Source organism: Diorhabda sublineata, chromosome 9 (assembly GCF_026230105.1).
Source record: "Diorhabda sublineata isolate icDioSubl1.1 chromosome 9, icDioSubl1.1, whole genome shotgun sequence".
In the NCBI taxonomy this organism is placed as follows: domain Eukaryota; kingdom Metazoa; phylum Arthropoda; class Insecta; order Coleoptera; family Chrysomelidae; genus Diorhabda; species Diorhabda sublineata.
The window spans coordinates 12,962,021-12,988,226 of NC_079482.1; the positions used below are offsets into that span (position 1 = coordinate 12,962,021).

The 26,206-nt window shown below is 29.7% G+C and overlaps 1 protein-coding gene across 1 annotated transcript in view; it reads left to right on the forward strand.

Annotated features, from left to right (window-relative positions):
• The first annotated feature begins 14,031 nt into the window (after nucleotides 1-14,031).
• LOC130448639 (uncharacterized) overlaps nucleotides 14,032-26,206 on the forward strand; it is a 112,437-nt gene continuing 100,262 nt past the window's right edge. The window contains exon 1 of the mRNA XM_056786088.1: nucleotides 14,032-14,091. The gene's annotated coding sequence lies outside the window, so the exon portion shown is untranslated. The remainder of the gene's footprint in view (nucleotides 14,092-26,206) is intronic.

Below are 26,206 nucleotides of genomic sequence, written 5' to 3' on the forward strand. Positions count from 1 at the left end.
ACGCGATTTGGATTGCATATTGCAAGAGTTGACGAGAACGAGACCATTTAAAAACGAAAGCCTAATAACAATTGGGAACAGATTCCAATTATTAAAAAGTCAGACAATACAAAGAATAAGTAATAACTTAAATCTAAGCGAAATAGATAAGAAATGCCAAATTAATCATTGTGCGAAAGCAGCCTTGATAATAATAATAATAATAATAATAATAATAATAATAATAATAATAATAATAATAATAATATAATAACAATAATAATAATAAAAATAATAATAATCTCTATTATCAACAATATGACGATAATAATAATTATAACAGAAACCATTTTAATAATCATGAAAGATATAATTATAATAATAAAAATAATTATAATAACTTCCCAAGTCAACCGATTAATATAGACCCCATGCCACAAAGGAGAGAAAACTACCCAACTAACGCCCAGGTGTTTAGCACCAGAAAAATGTTTTCCGGCCAAATCAAATACCTGCAAATAGACTACCCAGACTAGAACCGATGTCTACGACATCGAGGAATTTTACAGAGAGGCCTAGTAGAAATGTAAATATTAATCATAATAACAATTATAATAATAATAATAAAAATCAATAAAAGTAATAATAATAATATCTATTATCAACAATATGACGATAATAATAATTATAACAGAAACCATTTTAATAATCAGGAAAGATATAATTATAATGATAGAATAATTATAATAACTTCTCAAGTCAACCGATTAATATAAACTCCATCCCACAAAGGAGACAAAACTACCCAACTAACGCACAGGTGTTTAGCACCAGAAAAAATGTTTTCTGGCCAAATCAAATACCTGCAAATAGACCAGAACCGATGTCTACGACATCGAGGAATTTTACAGAGAGGACTAGTAGAAATGTAAATATTAATCATAATAACAATAATAATAATAATAATAATAATGATGATAATAATGATAATAATGATAATAATAATAATAATAATCATATTAATAATAATAATAATAATTAATAATAGATATTTCCAATCGAGAAATGAAAGACCAAATTTTACATCGGAAGAGTTATATAACAATAATTGCAATAATAAAGATGAAGAAATGGAAGAAGTAATTGATTTTCAAAATTTATTTGAGTTAAAAGAAAATAACAATCAGACTAGAAATTTTCCAAAAGAGCCTCGGAAAAAGAATCAAAAATAGAAGAAATAATTTTTACTCCTAATGAGCCATTAGCTCACTACTTTGAAAATTTCATAGAAACTAACGAACTAGAATCCAGTGAACAAATAATTGATATAAATTTCACATCTAATAATTCATCACCAAAAATTCAAAAATTCATAAAAATGAAAGAATCGGAATAATTGTAAAGAGATAAGTGAACAAGTAGAACTAGATCTTGGTAAATTATTCGAAGAAAAAGAATATAAATTGAATGTAACAGAAAAGAATTCGGAAGAAAATATTATAATGGTAGGAAAAATGAATAATGATACAAAAGGATAATTATAATTATTTGATAAAGTGGAATTAAACGTAGAATTAGAATATACAGGATTAGATGAATCAAAAATAAATGATAATTAAAGTGGAGTAAAAGAAAATGTAATAGAATTAAACAGAGGAAAAAATGAATTAAATAATGTTACGACAATGGCAGAAAAAAACATGAGTAATGTAATAAAAAGGATAATAACATAACGAATGTTATGTTATAAAATCTGAAATCAATACAAATATACAGAATCAAAATAATATCATTGATAAAAGAGAAATAAGAAATAAAAATTACGGAGTTGAGATTAATTATGAAACAATTAACAAAGAATTTGATAGAAATAATAATGGAATAAGTCTAAAATATTTGAATAGGAAATTATATGCTAAACTAAATGAAAAAATAATAGAAGAACTATTTTTGAAATGAATATTATCATTCATTAAAATGGTTCGCAATTCAAGAAATTATAAAATGAGTTTTTATACAAAAACCTTTCTTTCTATTTTATCATTATGTTATAGGAATAAATAAGATTTAGAATCAATAGAAATTAGAATAAGTAAAATACATAGAATAGTTAATATACTTTAAGGAACTAGATTAATTAAAAAAATATTATTAATTAGTTTATATAAGAAATTTAATAATATAGTTCATAACTTTGTTTATTTAACTAATGGAAAAAGAAGAAAATAATATAAAAATTCAAATTATAATCAGTGTAACACAAATGAAACGTTTAAGACAATTTCTATAACTTTAAGTGAACCTCTTAATGTTTATTCCTTTGAAACTAGTTAATATGAAGTTCATAATTTTAATTATTTCACAGAAATCAAAAATGAAAAAGAAAAATATAATCGGCAAAAATATAATTGGCGCGAAATAGATATAAGTAAATTAATTCGAACCAATCATATGAATGATGAAGAAAAGAACAAAATAATGAAATTGTATAAAAAATTTTCTGATATCTTTCTGAAACCGGAACAATTTACAGCAACAGTACAAAAATATTTTAAAAATGCAGCATTCAAATTTGTCCACTGTACAAATGTTGTCAAAGACGTTTTAATTGACAAGGAACGAAAAGAGAAATTAGAATATTATCAATTATACAAAAAAATGCCTAGAGGAATTATTGAGTTGAAGAAATCAATAACTGAAAAATATTATTGGCCTAAAAAGTTACGGGATATAGAAAATTTTGTTAATAATTGCAAAATATGTTAAAAGAATAAATATGATAGGAATCCCCCAGTAATTAAATTGAAGTTAACCCCAACGGCTAGCAAACCATTGGAACATATACACATAGACACTTTTAAAATACCTAATTATTCATATTTAACTATAATCGACGCATTCTCTTGTTACCGACAGGCATATTCAATGTCAAGTGTGAATGGAACCTCAGTTGTTGATAACATATTAAACTATGTCACTCATCACGGATTACCTTACAAAATTAGAGCTGATTGCGGTTCAGAGTTTAAAAATAACGACCTTCAAGAATTTTCCAAATTGCATAAAATTGAGTTACACTATACGACATCTAAAAATAGTAATTATAATTCACTTGTAGAACGATTTCATTCTAGTTTAATCGAACAGTGTAAATGCCCGAAAGAAACTAATAAAAATTTAACACCTGATCAATTAATTAAACATTCAATCTTGGCATATAATAATACTATTTACTCCATAACACAATTCACACCATTCGAAATTATTAAAGGCCACATAAATAATCCTGATCTTTTTGATTTAGATGATCAATTAATAATATAAAATTATATTCAAAATCATAAAGAAACATCAAAATTAGTATATGAAAAAAATTAAAGATAGAAACGCTGATGTCAAAGAAAGAATAATCAATAAAAGAAATGAAAATAGAAATGATCCTCCTTCCTACACAAACCAAGACTTAGGTTATATCAAGACGAAATTCAGAGAGAAAAAAACTACCCAAATTTAAAAAGGCGGAAATTGTAAAAGAATTCTGTATATTGTTAGTAACAGACAAGGGAACTTATCATAAAAACATAATTAGAAAACCTAAAACTAAAACTAAAAATTTGTTACAGAAAGATGAAGCTGGCAACGATACTAATATTACTACTTATTTACAAGACAACTAAAACAGAAGACATAGAAATTACAAAAGTAAATAATTTACTATTACCTATTAATTTGGGAACAAGTAACCTTATTTATACTAAACATACTTTTATTTATTTTATACATTTAGAATATATTCATAAACAGATAAACAATTTAAAACAATATTATTATAGTTTAAAAAATAGTCTATCACCAGCGAACGCTACAAATCCTATTTCGTATCATAATTTAGCTGAACAATCAATAAGCAGAACAGAAATTATGATTGATACTTTGGATAAAAAATCAGAAAATATTTATCCACATTTAAGATTGAAAAGAGGTTTAATAAATGCAGTAGGAAAATTAGATATATGTCTTTTTGGAACTTTAGATTCAAATGATGAATAAATATATAACAATGCAATAAATGTTTTGCAACAAAATGAAAAACAAATAATTCACGAAGTTAATTTGCTAATATCATTACACAAAAAAATGATAAATTGATTGATCACTATAATAAATCGATTACAGCATAATTAAAAGAAACTTTATGATAATTTAGAGAAATTTCACATTTCAATAGAAAATAAAATAATAATTTTGATTAATTTTATAGTACAATTTCACAGATTAATCTGGATTGTAAGAGTTTAATTACATTAATTGATAATATTGAAAACGCAATAACAAGTTGAATACAATTCACAGTTCAGTAATATCGAGTCAATAAATTTTGGAAATTATGAAATATTTAACCAATATTTATAAAGAAGAACAAATCCAAAATTCAATAATATTTTAATGTATTATCTCTTTCTGGGCTCACGAATAACCTTTTCCAAATCCAAAATTATTTTTGCTACCCATCTTCCAATCCTGAAACCCAAAACGAATTTTTCCACTTATATTCTATAATCCAAAATCATACAATATTTATCCTTCCTCAACCTTACTTGGCAAGAAGTCAGGAAGAAGTCAATTTTATTAAAGAAGAATGTCCGGCATTGGAAGAAAAATATTACTGCAATGAAACATTTAAGTTGAAGGACAATTGTACTGTAGAATTGTTAAATGGACGCTCTCCCGTCCCGTATTAGAGAAAGTAACGAACAATGAACTTTTAGTGATTCCAAATTTAGAAACAGAAGTGATTTCCAAATGTGTGTCGGACCGTTACATAAAAATGGGTCATCCATCAATTATCAAAATTCCAAGGAACTGTAGTGTTCAAATAGAAAGTGAAATTTTCTCAACCAATATACAAATTAAAAAAGGAAAATTAGTAATAGTGCCGATATTAGACTTCAAGTTTTCAAATAATCAAATTTAATTAAAATAGATTTTAAAAAACTATATTATGAAATAAATAAAATCGCTAAAAATATAAAACCAATTAATGAAATTTATAATCCGCAAAGCCATGTATCAATAGGACTATTTTCGGTAATAATAATAATTCTCTTAATATTTTGGTTAATTCTAAATATAAAGAAAAATCTGTGAGAAAGTAGAAATTTGAAGGAATTGAAGAAAAGAAGAAATCGAATTTGAAGAAAGAAGAAAACAAGACATGAAAAATACCTCCGTTATTTTCACTCTTAGGTATGGAAGAGTTACATGAAGAAAATTCCAGAACATTCTCTCATAAAACGCAATAAGGTTAAATTTCATAAACATTTGTCAGCATATATTTTATTATAAATAAGATAATTGTAAATAACTTTTCAATGAATATAGTTCATTCAATGAATATTGTTAGTTCGTTCTTGATATTAATTGTATTCATTCGATACCATAAAAATTGTAATATTTTTGTGTTAATAAAATTTTTAAGAATATTTTTCGAGTCCGAAAAATATAATACGTTAAAACTTTATTTTAATTATTTTATAATGATCAGGGAAAATGCGTAATGATATTCCGGAAACAACGGATGTGAAGACGCAATTACTAATTAATAAAATAAGTTACTTAACGGTTGATAATTTTAAACACCTAATTTAAGTCAACTTTGAAAATCCTTCCAAATTATATAGGGTTTGTGAAAATTCATAAAGCGGTACAGAGGTCCTAGTTATTTTTTTGTTTCAGTTTTAACAACCAGTTCAGTTATTTCAGACGATCGACAATGAATTGTCGAAAAAAATTAGGTAATGTGATCCGAAGATTACAAATAATAAACAAGTGATAGGTACAGATGTTTTCTGGTATTATCATGAAATACTCAATTTATTGGTGGAGTATTAAATTTGAAAATAATTTCCAGCAGTTTTCGCTATGGAACTTTAGTATTCAAACTTTTTGGAATTTTACTATTAACTTAAAATGCTTTTCATTGGGCCAGTCGGTCGGATATATTAGAACGGCTTCCTCATAATGCTGCAGCGTTTATCTTTCCAAATTGCAAGTGTCGCAAACAAAACCGACCCATCGCTGAATGAACGTGGTGTCATGGGCCACTACGAAGATAGAGGTGGTGGTACTCACTGCTCAGAAATGCCTTTCGTGTTGCAGATAAACGTGAGTATGTTTACAAAAACCGCCACCAAGGGAAAACTGCAGAGTTTAAGAAATTCTGTGGTGATATGTGGATTGGATGAGGCACTAAGAGTTGAAAAAGTCGGGAGCGATTTGCATTGTTCTAACAGAGAGATTAAATTTCATTAGAATTTTTCGTATTCAAAGAAAGTGAATTTGCCATGTTCGGCGGGCTGGTGGTCATAAAGGGTCTTTTGCGTTATGGGAATATGCGGAAAATAGGTTTATTGGGCATGTCCATGACTGGGCCTTACAGAAGCATAGAGAATTTGATTTCCACCTCGTAAATCATACAGTTTCTAATTAGAATTTAATCTACGTGAAGGTCATTATTTTTGATGTATTCATGACACATAAGAAAAATTAGTCTTCTTTGTGGAAATCAATCATAAAGATGGATTCAAAATGTGCCAGTCGGATGTTTACTGGAATTTTACCTTATTTTCTCTATAACTGATCTAGTTTCTATTTGTTTCTATTATGTCACCATCACTTTCCACAACTCTCAAAATTCCGTCGGTATTTTCATTTCTCTGTTTCTATTGAAACACCAATGTTGAATTACAGATATCATGTAACAATATCGACTCAATTTATTTCACAGACCCTTTGAGGTAATTAATAAATATGAGAGAAAAGCGATCAATCAACTATTTAACATGAGATATTATGTTGAACAATTATATCTTTGTCACACCTACACGAATTGATAAAGGAGCAACGGTATTCAATTAAGCGAGCTCAATATTTGATGTTAAAATCATAGAGAATTAATTGTTGGGTAAGTGATGATACTTTTGGTCGTTGTTATGTGATGGAATTTAATAAGCATGACATGGTTATTGAAGCTCATTTTTTTAGAAGGGGATGATAGATTGTTTATATAATATAGTGCTTAAGTGGGTCGTTTGATAGCATCACGAAAAATGAATTTTGAATTTCGAAGTGACTTCAGTAGAGTCAAAATACATTACTATCATGTATAAATGGTCAGGTAGAGCTGTGGTTATATTTATAAATATTTTTATCAACGTTTTTTCTGTTTTTCAAAAAGTCTCTAGGAGCTATGACTTGTGACTAACAAGATTCAGAAACTCAATCCGGTGATGCCGGCTGTAACAGTATCTTAAATTAACAGAAAACGGATTGTAGGATGAAGGCTCACGTTGCTGGTGTAAAAAATCAATGCGTAAAGAGAGGGCATGGTAGTAGTAGTCTTAGAATTATGTGACAATCTTAATCATGTAATTTACTCGTATTTACTATATTTGCATGATTTGGAAGATATGAATTTGAAATTTTGTTATTTTATTCTTTAAATAGTTTGGAAGGTAACAAGGTCGTGATTTTATTATCTATGGTATAAGGAAGGGTATTAGGGAGGTCTGTTATAGATAAGAAAATTTGAGGAAGATTTGAGTTCTGATGGAAGAGTTGACACACAGGAAAATACCGATCTGCATTGTAGTAAGTTTCAAAAGCCGTGGAATATCGTTTAATTCTTTTAATGTGTCCAGCAAAATATATTTTCACTTTGAGAGGTGTATTTTAAAAATATGTGTGATATCACTAGAGCAAAGTCTTTGAAGGATAGAATGAGAATTTAAGTGGGAAATGGACCTAAACCATATGACAGTAGAGATACTAATAGCATCATTTGGATTTCAATTGACTGTTAAGTTCAATCGCTTTATTTGCTTCATTGGTCAATTTTAGACGAAGATAATCAGCCCTTTTGCTTTATTGTGAAGTAGGTTGCACTGTGATGATCATCATCGTTGAAAATCAACATCCCGAACCCTCACCCCCTCACCAGTCGTCGGATTTTTGCGTTTCCTTTGTAGCCTGCTGAACTCGTTCATCGGCCAAATTGCAGATAATGAGAAATAATGCAATCGCAGATGCACTGCCTCTCCGTCTTTTAATTTAAGTGAATAGAGCTATTTTACATCCCATAAAAATCAAGCCATCCCAAGCTCCGCAGAGAAAAAAATTCGTATATATCCTGAATATGCCATATATACAAAATCCAATAATAAATAGCTCTTCTTTAAATTAAAGAAAAACCTAATGCCTATCACTTTAGAATATATAGCAGAATAGTTTTCTCTTATACCAATGGATTCGCAAAATATAACAAAAAGGAAAATACTTAGATCATGATTTTCATTCTTCATTATACGTTTAATAAACTACTTATTGAGGGTGAAAAACATTGAAAATGGAAAATACAAGGATAAAATTTATATGTTGAAAATAACTGGCTGCAGCCAAAATTTATAAATATAGTGTACATATCGTAGATTGTCGGACACGACCGAAATAATTGAAGCGTATTTCTTATAATACGCCATTTGAATACGATTCTCTAGAGTCTAGGTCTAGGTCATTGATATCAAGTATATGTGCGTTGTGAACTTCTGATTTGAAATAAACTCAAAGTAACAAATGTAATGGATACCATTCTGTTTCCCCCATAATTCCAATAGATAAATTAATTAAACTCGACTCCTGTATGCGGAACTGTAATATATTAAGAACTTATAAGTAGCTATCGTCTCCCGTCTCTATATTATTTATAGAATAATAGAGAAGTAGAAAATGTTCAGTGGAAAGAACGGATATACAGATATACACAAAATACACATGTTCTGTATAATTAATTATCAATAAAGTTACAAGGAATGAATATTTGGTGTACGTTATTTTATATTAATCCCGTTATTCTAGGTGATATACCACATAAAAATTGGCGAAGAAGTGAAAAAGAAAATAATACAGTTACCGTAGGGTTTTAAATTGCCTGTAAATCATTTTAAAATGCGCAAGATGCAGAAAGGAAGCCAAGTAAATATTATGACGGGCAAAAAGGCAGTCTACAAATTAAGTACAGATTGGTCAACGTATCAAGAACGTAAAGAACAGTATTTTTTTGCTAATTATATTACAAACGATAGACAAGTGGCCGTATCACTTATCGGCGGCAAAGTATACAAAGCTTTAAAAGGATTTTTATGATCCAGTTTTGTAGCTTATTGAAAAAACAGTTTTCAAAAGTTTTCAAGGATAGAATTTTTTTCCATGAAACAGATGGAAAATGAGACAGTTAGGTCTAATGCCTAAATCGAAAGAATTAATATTGTGTCAAAATAGAGCAGCCTCTTCCGATAACAATTCCCTACTTTTCTTCCTTGGTGAAAAATGATAATAATCCAAACGTTAATTTATATCATTCTTTAAGATTGATTTACGTGTTAAGGGATCATACTTGAGATTTTTTTCTTATTTACTGACAGAAAATGGAATTATGAGCAGAAGAAACACTAGTAAAGTGTATTTAAGTAGCTGTGTTATTGATAAGAAGACCCTTAAGTATCACATTAACATATAGCAAAGACATTAATAGTTAGTGATTTGATATGTAAGGAATTTACTGGAATGAAATATCTGTATTAGTGGATAATATGTCATCTAGATGAAATGATGAAATTCAGGATCTATCGATGAATAAAACCAAACTTTAGCATTCATATGAATACTTTGATCTTCAGATTAAGTTATTCAAATCATATTAAATAGCAAGCAGTACAGATAGCTAACTCACGATCTCGATGGTTTTTTTCTTAACCACTTAGCTAATTGTCAGATAATCGAATGGTATCTAGATCAGAAAGAAACATTCTCATAAATATTTGCATTCAGACTATTCCCCATGAAGATATGTTATAGTAAATTTTCTTGTTTTAATTGAAATTAATACTAGTTAAACTCATTTTTACATATTAAATTTCTTTAATTTCTTGGACCTTTTGATTTATTAATGCTTCTAGCTGTTCTTGATTTTAGGTCTTTTTGGCAAAGGCTTAAAGAAAAGTCGAAACATCAATTTTTATCTTTTTTTTTAGATCTTTAAGAAAAAATAATTTTAAAGCAGAAGAAATCTAAAATCAAGAAAACAAGAATTTTACACAATATTGAATAAACGAAGGTACTCTTGTATTGGAGAAAATACGATCTCCAATTTGTATTACATTATCATTTTAAAAATATTTGTATAAACTCAAAACATACTCTCTCTCCCATACAAGTTTTATAAGTTGTTGCTGTCCGGTTCAAATAGTTTCACGCTTATTTCCACTATAGCGATTTATAGCGATTACTAAATATATAGAGCAGGGATGGGGAAACTACGGCCCGCGGGCCATCTCCGGCCCGCAAAGTGTTGAAATTGGCACGCGAAGAAAGAAGTTTCCCCATCCCTGATCTAGAGTGATAACAAGATTGGTGTACGTCAATGTTGTTTCATAGATTAGTACATATATTGATCCTCCAACTCTGGGGCTAACCCACTTACAATTAAAACTTTGTACAAATTTATTTTTTTAACATGGTCTCCATTGAAGTCTCCATTTTTTAACCTCTGGAAATCACTCATTTAATGCTCATATGACTTTTTTATCCGGAGGAAGTAGATTACCACTTGTCTTCTATAACTTTGGACGCCTTCCTGAGCACTGTCGACTGCTGCAATGGCGAACCTGTATCTGGGTGTGTTATCCTGTATAGACTTTTCGGAATTATTTCTGTCGGATTTTTATCACCTCACGCATTATTGAGCACCTGTAGATTGTCGCCCCTTTTTATAGGATATCGATTCAAATTACGCCTTTAACAATCCCAAATACGGCAAGCATAACCTCAATTACTGAAGGTGCTTCATGAATTTAGATTTAGAACCTTTATGTTTCAACACCTTACTTTGTATATTGGTTTCTACATCATAGTGATGAAACCATGACACATCAATTGTAAGAAAATTTGCATACTGTTTCCCATACTGCCTTAAAATACGGCTGCAATTGTTTTCTCGAGGTTGCTCAATCATGGTACCTATCATGCAGATAATTTTTTTTATGTTCAGTATATATTTTGTGAGCATATTATGGTCAGAGAAACTATTTATTTAATAGTCATTGGTCGATTTTAGTATGAATAGCTTTCTTGTTTATGAACTGAAATTCCTGTTACTAATACAATTCTGATTTTCGATGTTGCTAGTTCTAGTTTTAGTTCTGATATTCTGATATTCTTGATTGTTATTTATTTGTCTTTCAATCTATCGTGTCATATTTTAACAGGATTGAGAAGCCGAGGAATATATTTATTTATTTCTACGAAAAATTTCCAAATTGTTTTTTTAGTGAACTGAAAAATGCCAATTTCTCAATACAGTTTCCCTCTAGTAAGAAATTTTAGATTTTGTCAAATGTCAATCTTTCTATTTTTTTAAACGATCATTGGATGACTTTTTAGCCATTAAAAGAATACTAGTATTTGCATTCGAGTCGGTGTTGTTATGAAAACTGTTAAAGGAGACTATCCAATTTTTCTCGGAGAATTCGATTTTACTTTAATTATAATATTAGAATTTGAATTGCCATTGAGAAGAGAGAAGAAAAATTATGGAAATGTTAAATTTGTATGTGTTTCCGATACTTCTAGAATACATGAGAATACTTGATTTATGATGAATTTCTCAATATTTATAACCAGTACTAATTTCATATCAGTAATTAAACTTTAATATCTTATAATTGATAGAGTACATATATATTTTCCAATTATTATAGCTTCTCATACAGGTATTCACTTAAAAAATGGTTTACTCTTATATTTTGGCTTCTATAGAAAACTAATAATGATACACTTAATTTTAAGCATAGTTAATAGACCTAAAACGATAAATCAGGAGGAAGTTTGAGTCATTCTGTTAATGATGTCTTTGCGTATCTTCGACATTCCCCTTAAGTGAAAATATTTCAAGCTCTTTGTTGGAATGTTATATTTTCAAATTGACACCTTTTATGTAATAGACACGAAAATACATAGTTCAGTAGGTATTGGTACAAATTAATTCTATATGATTTGATACCAACAATTCCTTTCTTGGATCCAAGCAGCATGTGCCATGATAACATGATTTATGAAAATAGTATTGGGTGTATATTATTTTTGAGCTCTTGATATATGGAAATATTAAACAGAAAATCTGTCACAAGTTTTGGAAAGGAATTTTGTGTACGGATTCGTGCAAATGTTTTCCTGTTAAAAACTTCTCCTAGATGAGTAAGAGACCTCAGAATATACAGAGTGAGTTATATGTATGGAACGCATCAATTATCTCGGAAACGGCTTTTACGATTTGTATAAATTTTTGTAGGCAAGGGTCTTGTGTTACTGTCGGTATTTTGGTTGTATCTACATTGTTATCAGATCTTTCCTTTTTCCAGAAAAATAATGAACTTTGTTATTTCAAATAGATTGCCCTATATATTTTATGTTTATAGAAATCCTTGAGAAATCCTGATTATTTTTCATGTAATATTTTCTATACTTAAATGCCATAATTTCGGATTAAGGCCACGAAAGTTACAATAAATATTGTACAGTTAGATGGCTACGATTGAATAAACTCGTAATAATTCTATTATTCTTTGATAATTTATGTGCTAATACAAATCTTCTAACAAGGTCTATTGTCTTCAAGTTAGTAAAAAGTTTAACGAAACCGGCGTAGTAAAATATTTATCCAAATAAAGCGCTGAAAACCTACAAGTGAAGATAAATCTTTAAATGCTTGTGTGAAGTAGATTCACATTTGTGAAGAAGAAAAATTACCAATTTTAGAAAAAACACAATAAAGGCGTCTTCTAACAGGACACAAACATCTGAAAATTTGTTTTCAGTTGATGCGGTTTTTCTGCGCCATGTTTTGAATAAACCTTTTACTGCACCAGTTTCGTTAAACGTTCTTATTAATTTACCAACAGTAGATCTTGTTATGAAATTTCGGTTAGGATATGAATTAATACACATATTTCACCGTTCTTATGACTTGTACGCTCATCACCATGTCCTAATATCATTAAAATATCAATTTGTTCATTTTTAGATAAACAATCCATTGTGACTCTCAATAAACTTCAACAATAATGATTTATTGAAAGCTCAAATTTGTTATTGAAGAAGTCATAGCCACCTACATGTATTATTTTAACATCGGCGGAGATTACGCAAATGTAGCTATAAGTCGGAAATTATGGCATTCAGGTATAGAGAACCTTAGATAAAAATAAATAAGGATTTTGAAAAGCGACAAATATGATCTATTTGAAAAAACATTATTCTTCCGGAAAAAGGAAAGATCTGACAACAATATAAATACCATCTTAATAGAAGCCGTATTAAAAGACCCTTACACATAAAAATTTATAAAAATCGTACAAGTCGTTTACAAGATAATTGAGGCGTTCCATACAAAAAATTCACTCTGTATATATAATATAAGGATGGAAATAATTATCCTTGGGTACGATTGTATAAAATGAAATAAGTTGGAAAAAGTTTCAGGAATAAAATATTCTCTGATTATATTGATCTTTAACAGCATACCTGCACAAATACCCACACATATATTGAAATTTTTATTGAGGTCGTTTGTCGGTTTTTCTATTTTTGAAAAATTTTCTGGAAGTTCCAAATATATTTTTTTGTTTTTGTTTGTCTTAATAATAAGTTTAGCCTTCTCATTTGACGCCTACTAATGATAATAGAATCCTTTTTTCTGTAACGACCTACAAAAATATGACGATAAATTTGGGTAACCCTAATATATCCTTTTTAAAATCCATTTTTGAGACAAGCGTTAACATTCTAAACCAGGAAAGCAAAATTAATTTTTACCTTCACCCGCATAAATTACTTTGATAAATGTCTTCTTTACCATTGGCGAACGTCATCACCGCGTCACATTTATCTTATATTTGATTCGCCGCCTCCCTCTACATATAAAGCTCACTAACGGATGGAGATTCTTCTCATAGTACATCCAGAGTGCTTTGCTGACTGGAATAGCCTGGAAAACAAGAGGTAAGTGTTTTTTTGTTGCGTGAGTTTAATTATATCATGAATTTAAAATATTACTAGATATACAATCCCAATATTATAATTCTTTTCGATATTCCAAAAGAGGTTTTGGAGGAATTTTTATAGTGACATATGTGATTATACTGACTTAGCAATATTTGTATAATTTTTAATCGAACATACTCCGCATACTCGGATATCTTATATTCGAATCTGCACTTTCGTTCTTCTCCTTAAAATTCATTTGAAAACATCAAAATGGTTAGAACTAATAATCCACCTGTTGCATCGTTTTAGCGGTGTGAGGTATTATATGAATTTCGATTTTTTTAAATCCATATACCTAACATTATGTAGTAAATTATTAGATACAAACTTATTTTCTTCCGAATAAGTGATATGAAATAAAAATTTAACAAATATTTTTGTTTTTAACCTATGTTTCAAACTTTGCGAATTAAGATAAAAATAATTTTTTTTGTCGAGTGTAGGTGGAAGAAATTTATATATATATATATATATATATATATATATATATATATATATATATATATATATATATATATATATTAATATCTATAAATTCTTCCCATTTCTGTACATTTTGAATGTCAAAAGAAAAGATTGTAAAACAAATTTCCAGTACTTGCAAATGTGAAAACTCTGTTTAGTCATACTATTGTTAAATCTTTAACTATCCAAACAAGTTGTATGTCGTTATTAATTCTCTTATAAATACAATATTTCTTCCCAAACATAGTAATTATGTTTCAAGTAGAAAATAGTCAAATTCGAAATTTGTTTCATGGAGCTAATTTTAAATGTCTTTGTGAATATTTTGCCAATTTTTGAAAAAAATGTTTCTCCTCGCTTGTGTTACATGAGACCAAAAAGAAAAAAACGATCAAGTATGTCAAAATGTTCCTTACACATGCTGTGAACAACGTTGAGTTCACATATTAATGATAGTCTATTGTTTTTACATCTCAAATACTATCAACAATTTCTTGTCCGCTACCAATACAACAAAAAAAGCTTTCTCAGAAGGAACTTGAACCAAATTACCAATCTTCCTTTAATACTTGATTGGACCTTTTTATGTTTCTATCTTCTTATCATTCATTAGATGTACTTTCTCTGCCAATAACTATTTTCTACCATTATATTTTTCTTACCCACCTTATTATAATAAATATTTCTGTAATTGCTGTATTTGGCTTAGCAATATTTGGTTGTACACGGGCGGTTTAAGAGAGAAGAAAATTCCCTGAAACACAATATTTCATTCTTCAACTTGATGTCCTTCCTACTCTGGATATATTGCTGTGAGTTTCCATTTTTTTCTAACAATTCAAAAATAATCTTCCGGAAGTTCTGCAAAATTCGCGTATATCTTTGTTATCACCTCTCCATTTGAATGAAATGTCCACTTTTGACAGTGGCATGGTAATCGGATGGAGCTCGATAAAGTGATTAATGCCGTATAGGTTATCGTAACGCAATTCGCTTAACTTTCTTGCAACAATATTCTTTCCTTCAACAAATGGTGTCGTTTTTTCTCAACTTCGGCATTAAAATATATTAACATAATATTGGCCAGTATTCATTTATCTCTTTGTCTGAATAATCAATATTCAGTACACCTTTGACATTTGAAAATAATGTGACCCTGACCTTATTGGCCGACAAAGGAAACGGTTTTTGCTTCCAACGACACAAATTTTATTCAAGATATCTGGAGTAGTTCCAATGAACGACGGTCCCGGGGATGAGCAACATCCTGGCTTAGATGGCCACGTTTAGAAGAAGATAACGCTTACAAATCATACATTACTTTTCCTTGGTTTCTTCTTCTATTTCTCCATATTTAAGAAGCTACGTATATCTTCTTGCAATAATTTTCAAGTGGAACGCTCATTTTTAAACAAAAAATGGATGAACTTTTTACAAAGTCATTTTTCCAAAAATAATACCCCAGTGCGTGTTGGTTTTCCAGGTTTCTCCTTAGGGATTATAAAATATAAATTTTTTTCAGTTGAAATAGTTTAATTACATTGTATAAGTTCCATGAAACTTGGAATTTTTATAACGAGACTATGAATCATAACCTTAAAAACTGTGTTATGTTCGTTCCATTCACAATCTATTGAATTTGTTCGCTTTATTTTATAATCAAAATCATCAAAATTTGGGTGATTAGGCTTTTTAAGCCACACGATTGCTACTGAAATAGTTTCAATTTCTTTCCAATCATTTTCGGAACGATTAAAATTTGAGAGACGTTCTCTGTGTTAGTTGCACTTTTACACTGTAACTCAAATTCCAGATTCTTTAATCCATGTTAATTTTTCAAAATGGAGTACTTTGAGCTATTTTAATGAAAAGGAAGAAAAATGTATCACTTGTGGTAAGCATATACTCTGTGGAAGTAATTCTGATATCCATAAATATATTCAGTTTAATTATAGGAAAGGAAATCTCTTTTTTAAATTATTTGAGGATGAATCAAAATTAAGGAAACTCATATAGTCAATAGTATCTGAAAAAAACCCAAATTTTGAACATTTCGAAAAGTGACCGTGAAACTCCTAGTAAAAAATATCTTCAATATACTGAAAAGTGTGCGAAATTTCAGAGTACAATAGAATGAAAAGTGTGCTAGAATCTTTAGAGAATCTATTTCTAAATATGGTTGACCTATATTACAAAATGCGGTAAGAGAAAGTTATGTAGATAACATACTACCACAACAATAATTCTTACAATTACTGGATCGATAACTTGATTATTGGAATACGTGTAAATTATTGTTTTCTTTTAATTAGATGAGAAATATTTAAAATACTTCACAGGACGTGTGGCTGATGGTACTTAATCTGTTAACAATTCATCGCTTGCTGTTCGGGAACAACCACTATTAACTGAATTCATTCATAAATATTCAGAAATGGATAGGGAAGTAGGTAATGATGAGGTGTTACTGGTTGCGATTACCTGTAAACAAAGATATTGGTATTCACAAGAAATCATTCTGGTAGTAGTAGATGTAAAAATGAAAAACTGAAACATGTACTATTGACGATAAAATTTTATTACAGTGTGCTGAAATTTGATCAAATATTGAAATGAATTGCTAGAAATTAAGCTACCACAAAAAAATGTAGGTAGTAATTTTTAATTAAATAAACATAAAATATTTATATTTCAATCTTAAACTGGACAAATTAATTTGATAATACATACAAGAATTGATGTTGATAATTTCGACCCTCTACATGAATGATGAAAAATCACCTTTAGGATTGTAATTTCTTTTTTATTTCGTATACTTCACACTTTTTTGGGATATGACGTAATCGGGATATATATTGAATGCAACAACTGCATTTATAATTTTTTTTAGTAGATATGATATTTCTGAATCTACTGTTAGTTTAGTGGGTCTCTGAAATTTTGAATGAATATAAAAAAATCGTATTTTTTAGAGAATCAATATATTAATATTTTTTCATTATTTACAGAAATATCAAATTAAGCTAATATTACTTCTATGTGGTGTGGAAATCTTAGAAGAAATTATTTATCTTGGTGTAGCAAAAAGCTACACCCTATTTCTGACATATGATTTGGAAGACTTCTGTAAACAGAATTTGTACCTAATCCTTTTTTCTGACCAAGCTGGCCAGTGTCCTACTTGATTTTGACATACTGCAGTTGGAGGAATATGTTGCGCATAACTTTCGTGCTTTTTAGCCTGAATGTCACGTTCAATCAAACTGCGGCTCTTAATTGGTTTCCTCTGTCCAAGTTTGCACAAAGCATCAGCTACCTCGAGTTTGAAATCTGTCGAAGACATATCCTTTTCATGGTTACGTGATGCATATTTTACTCTCCGGTATAAAAGTCACGCGTTTGCTATTGTAAGATTTAGTAGATAGTAGATTACACATAGTTGCTACCATTTATTTCGCACTAAGAGTTCATAGTATACCATGATACTTTCAACTAAATTAGCACCACCTATGTATTGATTATATCCACTAACTAACCTCAAACCTAGTCCTTGGATATTTCATCTACAGAATTCGACACTATCGAACAATGGTTCAAACTCGGCAACTTATCGTCAGCAAAATCAATTCCTTCTTCATTGCCTTCACCAGAAAGAAGAAAGTCATTAATTTCATTTCTACGAAGGTGAAGACTCTAGTATGTCTTAAGTAATTTTGTATTAGCTACACCATAAATATTTTTTACCCTCATTTATCATCAATATATATAAAAGAAAGTCGTGTTAGTTACCCCACTTATAACTCAAGAACGGCTGAACCTATTTAGCTGAAAATTGGCAGGGAGGTAGTTTAGAGCCAGGAAAAGGACATAGGATACTTTTTATCCCGTTCGACAGCATTCCCGTGTGACTTGACATGAAACGTCAGTCACTATAAAACGTGGTATAACAAAAAAGAATCAGACTTGGAATAACAAAACGGAAATGACAGCTATGTAATTGACGTATAATGACAGATATGTAATGACGTATGGATGACAATTTGATATTTGTAAGAAATCAATAATAAAACTATGCAACGGTACGCGTTTGGTGGTTTGTTTTTGGGCCTGATAATAAAACAAAAAATGTCGTGTATCACAAGGTACTTAAATGAAGAGCAACCTATGTACTAAAATACAGAAATAATTATGAATGATTAATGTAGGTACTTCATTTTTTTTGTATTTTTTCCAATTAAAAAAAACTGCTTATTTATTGCCATTAAGGCGGAACAAAGTTCGCCGGGTCAGCTAGTTGTTATATAAATGGCACAACCACATGTCATAAATCTTTCTAGAATACAAGTAAAAAAACAGAACATACTATCAAATATCTAATTTCAGGCACTTACCTAACTTCTTATGAATTTCAAACTTTTTGCCTGTTCCAACTTGCATTGGCAAACGAACTCTGTGTAAAGTTGTTTAATATTTCGTTAGTACGGTATGTAACCGTAATGGTGCAAAGAGTTGAGGTGAATAGTTTTTTACAGAAATATCATAAGGGTATACAAGTGGCTAGTCTATTAACGAATAACCGTAGTGAATATGAGGAATTATTGTTGTACCGCGTTTCAATTCGATCTTTTAGTTCTGGGAGGGTTTGAGATAAATCCTTATGAACTATAAATTTCAAATAGTTATATAGAAAAGAATCAAATGGACAGAAATCCGAACCAAGTTCGAATTCTTGGAACCGTTAGTGATATTCATACTGAACACAGTATGACGCGCGTTTCGATAACAAAGTTATCGTTGTCAAACAGTGAAGGTACACTAAAACATATTAACTTGAGTTACCTGTTTTATACTAAATTTTCCCATGAATAAAGCTTCGCGCGGAAATTAATTCCAGAGGGAAAGCCTCCTTGGCGGAAATCTTCAAATTTAATCCTAAAGTACTAAACTATATGGTGGGCTGTGAGGAATTGGTCAATATTTCAATATTTCAGTTATCTTACATTTAGTAATTTCAATGCTTTCAAATGCATCCAACAATTATTGGATGCAATTTTTAACAATTCTACATTATTAATATTAATGTCATCATTATGATTGGCAGCGTGATCGGCAATACTCGATTTTTCGACCCGTCCGTATTTTAAATGAGCCATGTGCTCTTTAAGCTGGACATTAACAGATCTCTTAGTCTACCTTATATACTTCGCGTTACAATCACTACAGCTAAAGTCGTATATACCAAACTTTCCATATTTGGTATTTTATATTCAGGATTACCCAACAATTATTTTAATGCATTGTTGGATAAATAAACCAATTTGAAACCCACTCTGTCAAATACTATTTCCAATCCCTTTGTATAAACAGGATTGAAAAATACCAGAGTAAATTTTTCTAGTTTTTCATTTTGATTTTAGACAGTTAATTAAGCTATTTACATATCTCTTATGATAACCGTTTAGTACGGCTACATCCCTCGACCTTAAGTGGAAAGTGAATTGAATGATGTACCAGGAAGTGAAGACCATCTTATGTTGGATATAATAGAAAGAATCAGCCGGGAGCTACCTGAACGTAGCGGTGTTTTTCCTAAATAAATCAAATCCTAACCTATTACTATTCTTAATTACCAAAGCTTCTAAGAATGCTAACTGCTCATTATTTTCATACGTAAACCTCATAGTTGGACATTTTGAATTGATTTCCAAAACGAATACTTCTACATTAACCTTTTTCGTATTAAATAAAGTGAAAATGTCATATACATACCTGCACCACCACCAGTCATAAGCATAATTATTAATGTGAAATTGTTAGAAAGTGTATCCAAAAATAAATTGTTGGATGCATTTGCAAGCATTCAAATTACTTGATTTAAGAACAGTTTAAATATGGACAAAGGGTCTATTCCTTGCAGACCACACCATTTTTTTTCGCTGGAATTATGGTTCATTGGTGGTAAAATTTTGTATAGAATAGGTACATCAAGTTAATAGGTTTTAATTGACCTCCAGTCTCTAAAGACGATAACTTGGTTATAGACAGTGTAATTGTGAGTTTTGGTGTAGTGGTAGTGTAAACAAGTGTGTTTAGTAGAAATCTGAAGACCTTGCCGGACACTATATCCTCTTCCTCTCACTTGTTTGTGCGGAATTAGAGTGTTCAATGAGTTCCATTATTCCTCTAAATATTCTACACCAAATATTCAGGTTTTGCGGATATTGCAGATTATTATCCGACAAGTACCAACAATTATATTCATTAACGGATCCGTTCATGTAGAATGTCGCTTTATGGGAAAACAAAATATTATTCATATTATTCATAATTGTTATTGTTTATCATGATCATCTTAGTATAATGCTGGGTGTAATTGCATTTCATAAGGTTCACATTTATAATTTTTGAGTTTTTATATTTTCTTCAATGCTTTTTGCAATTTATTTGACACCTTGATACTCAGTTTTTTCTATTTTCAGAAAAATGTTCATAGAGACTCACTTATATGATTATCAAATAGAAACTAACCGTCCAAAATCGGTGAAATTTTAGGAAGAATCTCTAAATGTATCTGCAAATATATTTTCCAACTAATCTTCCAGTAGTCTACCAAATTTTTGAACGAAATTATAGAAGATTACTAGAAAATATAGTTATAGAAAAACAATTTTGTAAGCACTACGTATTAAAAGCAAAGCTAGAAATATATGAAAAAATAAGAAAAACTCATCAGCGAGTTTAAAGAATAATATAATCACACATTTACATTAAGCTGATGCTACTAGAAGGCAGAGAAAATTTTAAAATTAAGACTAATATTTCATTGGAACCTTCGAATAGAGTGTGATGTGGACAGGAAATTACTTTCTTTGTGAACTTGGAAGTGGCTATAAGACAGAAATAACTATTGCACCACAATAATTAACAGCATTGGAAAAATATTTTACATATTATAATATCTATTATAATAATGTTTCCAATCGATGGATCAGGCACTAATATTGAGATTGATTGAGACAGCCTGAAATATAAGTAGAGCTTGTCTCCATTACATCTCGTTTCCTAGCAATATATGGAATGAAAAAATTATAAGCTTTTCACAAAAAGCAATTTCTTGAAATAAAAGTATTGATAAATATGCTAAAAACTGGTAGCAACGATATTTATCGAATTAGTTATTACTTTATTATTTCTGATAAACAATTTTGAATGTGCTCTGTGACACAACGAATCGTTTACTGTGAGTAAAACTCGAGATAATTCGAAAAACAAACATACGGTTACATCACAATTCATTTTGCTGAAATCCTTCTTTGAAAAATGGATGACATGCTGTGAAATAAACGTGCAGTTTGAAAAAAATATACTATAGTGAATAGTTCTTAGCAATATGAACAATAAATTTGGAAAGCACATAGAATTTTGGTAGAAAATAATACTTTATTTTAATCTTCAGACGTCAGAGATAAAATTTATTATGTGACTGCTATCAAACATATAAGATATTTTATTATACGAAAAACTCATGTTTCTAGAATAAGTTCAAAGTTTGTAACAATAAATGTGCAGTGCGGTAATAGTTTTAGAGATATTTCACTTTTCTTGTTTCCCGACTTACAGCTTGAGCGTGTATCATAAAATATTTCCATTTTGTACTTTTACTATCAACTTAAAAAAACTTGCAAAGTAGATTCATATGATTATGGGTATGAGAATAAGTCTCATTAAGTATTGAAATGATTTGTCGGAAATGTCTCCTCGAACAGAGTAAGAGATCTTATAACACAACATATGTAGTAAGAACAAAAACATATTTTGAATGCTCGTTATGATAAGAGGTCGTAAAATATCTTAGTATGAGGTAGATCACTTATTTAATGTTACGTATTCAAAATCGTGGTCAAGTCACCAAAACTGCAAATGAAAGAAAGAGTCAAAAACCGCCCTCAAACTGGTCGACTGAAAGACTTTTCTAATGAAAATGATCCATGGTTAGTATGTAAAGTATTGTAGAATATTCTTTTACATATTCATACATCTGAATTACAAAATGATGATAGTGTATTAACCGTTTGTAACATTATTAGGTCAAAGAAGTTTCTTCCTTATAAAATAATGGCAGTGCAAGTCTGAAGATTATCTTGAATAGAAGTACAGCTTCATTAAAGAGATATAGTTTTATAAAAGCATCATACAAAAGTGTATCTTTCTTAACTAGAACAGTAGTTTGAGCAGTAATTAAACATATTATGAAAAACTGAAAATATATGTAAGGTTACTATTTACATTAAAAAAAAATGTTCATTCACTACTTAATCATACATAATCTCATAAAAATAATAACTTGTGCAAAATAACGAATAACACTCAATTTTTCGTGAAGGTATCTTTGAGACGAATAGAAATAATACTTAATGAGACAGGGATTAAGCCTTCTCCTAAGGGCATGTCGAACAACTACATTTCAAGCGGACCGCATTTTCCTCAGGATTAAAAGTTTAATAATTGGTATGGTGTTTGTTCGCTGAGTTTCTTTCTTTAGGTTTCATGTGTCAATGTACTGATAAAAAACTGAATAGTCTATTCAGAGAAGATTTGAAGTTGAACAGACTAAACAAAAAATTTCTTAAACTTCAGACTCTGAACACAATAAATAACTCAAAACAATTCTGAAATATTTTGGCAGTGTTCTATTAATGAAATGGTTATCTACGAGTTTTCCTCCTCTCTCACAAATAGTTAACAACTGCAGAAACTGCTCTGCCACAAATCTCTGTTTGAAATAATGCAATTAATTTTATTTTGTAATATGAGTTTTAGAATGTGAATGTGAATGTGCTAAGCAAAACAAGAACATTACCTTATAGAAGAAATAACTCCATATAATTGAAATTTTTGTCAACTCACTTAAACCTAGGCGAAACAAAATTAATTTCAATTATGCAATTGATAAAAACAATGAAATCAACGTTACCTCCATGGCAGATAAGGGTTGACGTGATCACGTATATTTCTGGGCATCTGCAGAACAAGGTCAGCATATGATAGTTTCTGGTATTGTCTCTTTGTTTGATCCGTAATGGCGACATGTGTGATACAGGATATTGAGGCCTATAACTGTTTTGTTTCGATTATTGATCAAAAGCTCCACCTTCAGAACGTGTGAACGTTCTCTAAAGCTACAATATGTGCAATACGCATCGATCGATATACAAAGTGTCTTATGTTTATTCCTACACCTAATAGTATTTCCGTGGATTAGAGAGCTTGTAAATGAGCACTTTTTTAAGAAAAGTAGTATTAGAAGAGATACAGTCTCTCGACATATTTACTCTGAAATGAAATCGAGACATTCTCTTTGTATACCATCTTATTAACTTCTCATCTAAATGTAGTATTGTTAATTTGCATTATTCATCTATCATTGTGCAATTGTTAACTCTTAATGTATGTCTTTCTAAGTTATTGGTTAACCCTTAGGCTGTGGGGTGGTGTAAATGAATAGAAAAATGTATATCGTTTTTCTCTTCCTCATTTTCTAAGTCGGCTAAGCATATGTTAACTCCCAGTTTGATCTCTTTAATGTTCACTTTTACTTCTAAGTGTTTTTCAAACATAATATACATTTCTTGCATTAATACCTCTTGGTCTAATTGTAACTTGTCATAAGTCGGGTTTTCTCTGTTAATTTATGGTCATTTTTTCCTTCTAAAATCGGATAACGTTCTCGTTGTTTCGCAATCTCTCAAGATTTGCTGAATTTTAAAAGGTATTAATTGTAATCATCGCCAATGTCTATTTGTGTATGGAGTTATTCTACGAATTCTGTATTTTTTGTTGTTTTTACCGAATCTACAGCTTTAACCTTCAGCCTAATTCTGAGTGGTTGGTTTGGGAATGTTAGGTACTTTATCTGGTTACTCGTTTCTATCACTTCTTTTATATTCGTATTCAAAGAGATAATCTATTTATCTACATAAATGTTTATTTGGATATAACTCAACTATTATCATTATAACTAATTTTACTTAGATTCTTTTGTTTCCCACATTGCACACTTGTTATTTCCCAAGATTTTGACTGACAAAATGGGGAGAGTTCTATGAACTTTTTCATAAAAAAAGAGAGAATTCCAGCAAATTCAATCCACTCACATCAATTCTCACAGTGAAAGGAATATATTAACTAATAATCATTGTTATGAGTCATGACCTCTTTGGGACTAGCTTTTTCGTCCAGAATAAAGCATTACCAATCGATGTCCCTTTCAATTGATTTGTATAATCTTTCATTGCTGTTCTTAGACCAAACTTTGTGTTAATGTGAGAGTGACGAATATATGTTTCCACATTGTACTTTTGGTTTTCATTTTATGCTATCAAAACTCATAATTTGTCAATATAAACGTGTACTTGCGTATCAACTACTAGCAATTCGTCACAATACTGCCCCACCGATATCATCTAGAGCAGTTTTTTTTACCTTTGAGATGTTGTGTACTTATCGTCGATATTTCTCAACTTCCTTTTTTGACTTCCTGGGCAATAAGTTTCACGGTGCCATTGCTAATACTCGTACTAGTGCTACCGTAACCCATTCCTGCATTTTTCCCAATCAATATCTCATCATTTTATGATACCAATATCATAAATTTTGATACATATGCACTATTTCGCGACTTTGTGTTATCAAAATTTGATGTATCACAAGAAATTTATACAATTTTATCATAGATAGATCCACAAACACTCAAATTTAGATGACCAATAGTCATTCCGAAAAGTTACTCGAAACATCTAAAATCCTTTTCCAACGTGAATTCACCCTACGATTACGATTCCTAATGATTTGACGAAAAACTTTTAATCCAATTTATTTTCAGTGAAGCTTCTCATCTGTCTGTGACAAGTTTTGTGGAAAAATGGATTGTAATGTTTTATTGAATATAGAATATAGAGTGGTAATTCTGTTTGTGACGATACCTTGATTGGAAATCATAATAATTCCCGAATTGATTTTTATTAAAAAAATCTTTGTCATTCAAATATGAGTTTCCATAGAAATAGTAATATCAAATTTCATGCATTCTTGCTCCGTCGATTGTTGTGTAACGACGATATTATATTATAATCTCCTTCGTAGGACTTATCAAACTAATTTCAAGATTCTTATTTTCTCGAACATTATATATCATAGTATCAACTTGACGTGGATAATCTGGCACACAATTTTTTAATAGTATGTCAGGTTTCATGCAGATAAGACTTTTTACTTTTTGGATTATTCCAATATTTCATTTTTCTTAGTTGCAAATTAATAAAATTTTCTTAAAGTCTAATGTATCAAGTTTCTTATCGGCTCTTGTTTTGTGGAAACAATATGCTCAAGATATCATAATGTCAAAGTTCCATAGAAAATCACATTGGTTTATGATGGTGAGATTTATTTCAATATTGTTTGAACAATTCTATCTCCATACACAATTTGTTTGTTACATATATATTTTTCATGAGATATTTCCAGAAATAATACACAAAAAAAGTTACTGCTACTACCTATTTGCACTCTTCTACTCAGTTTAATAATGAACAAAAACTTTTTCCAC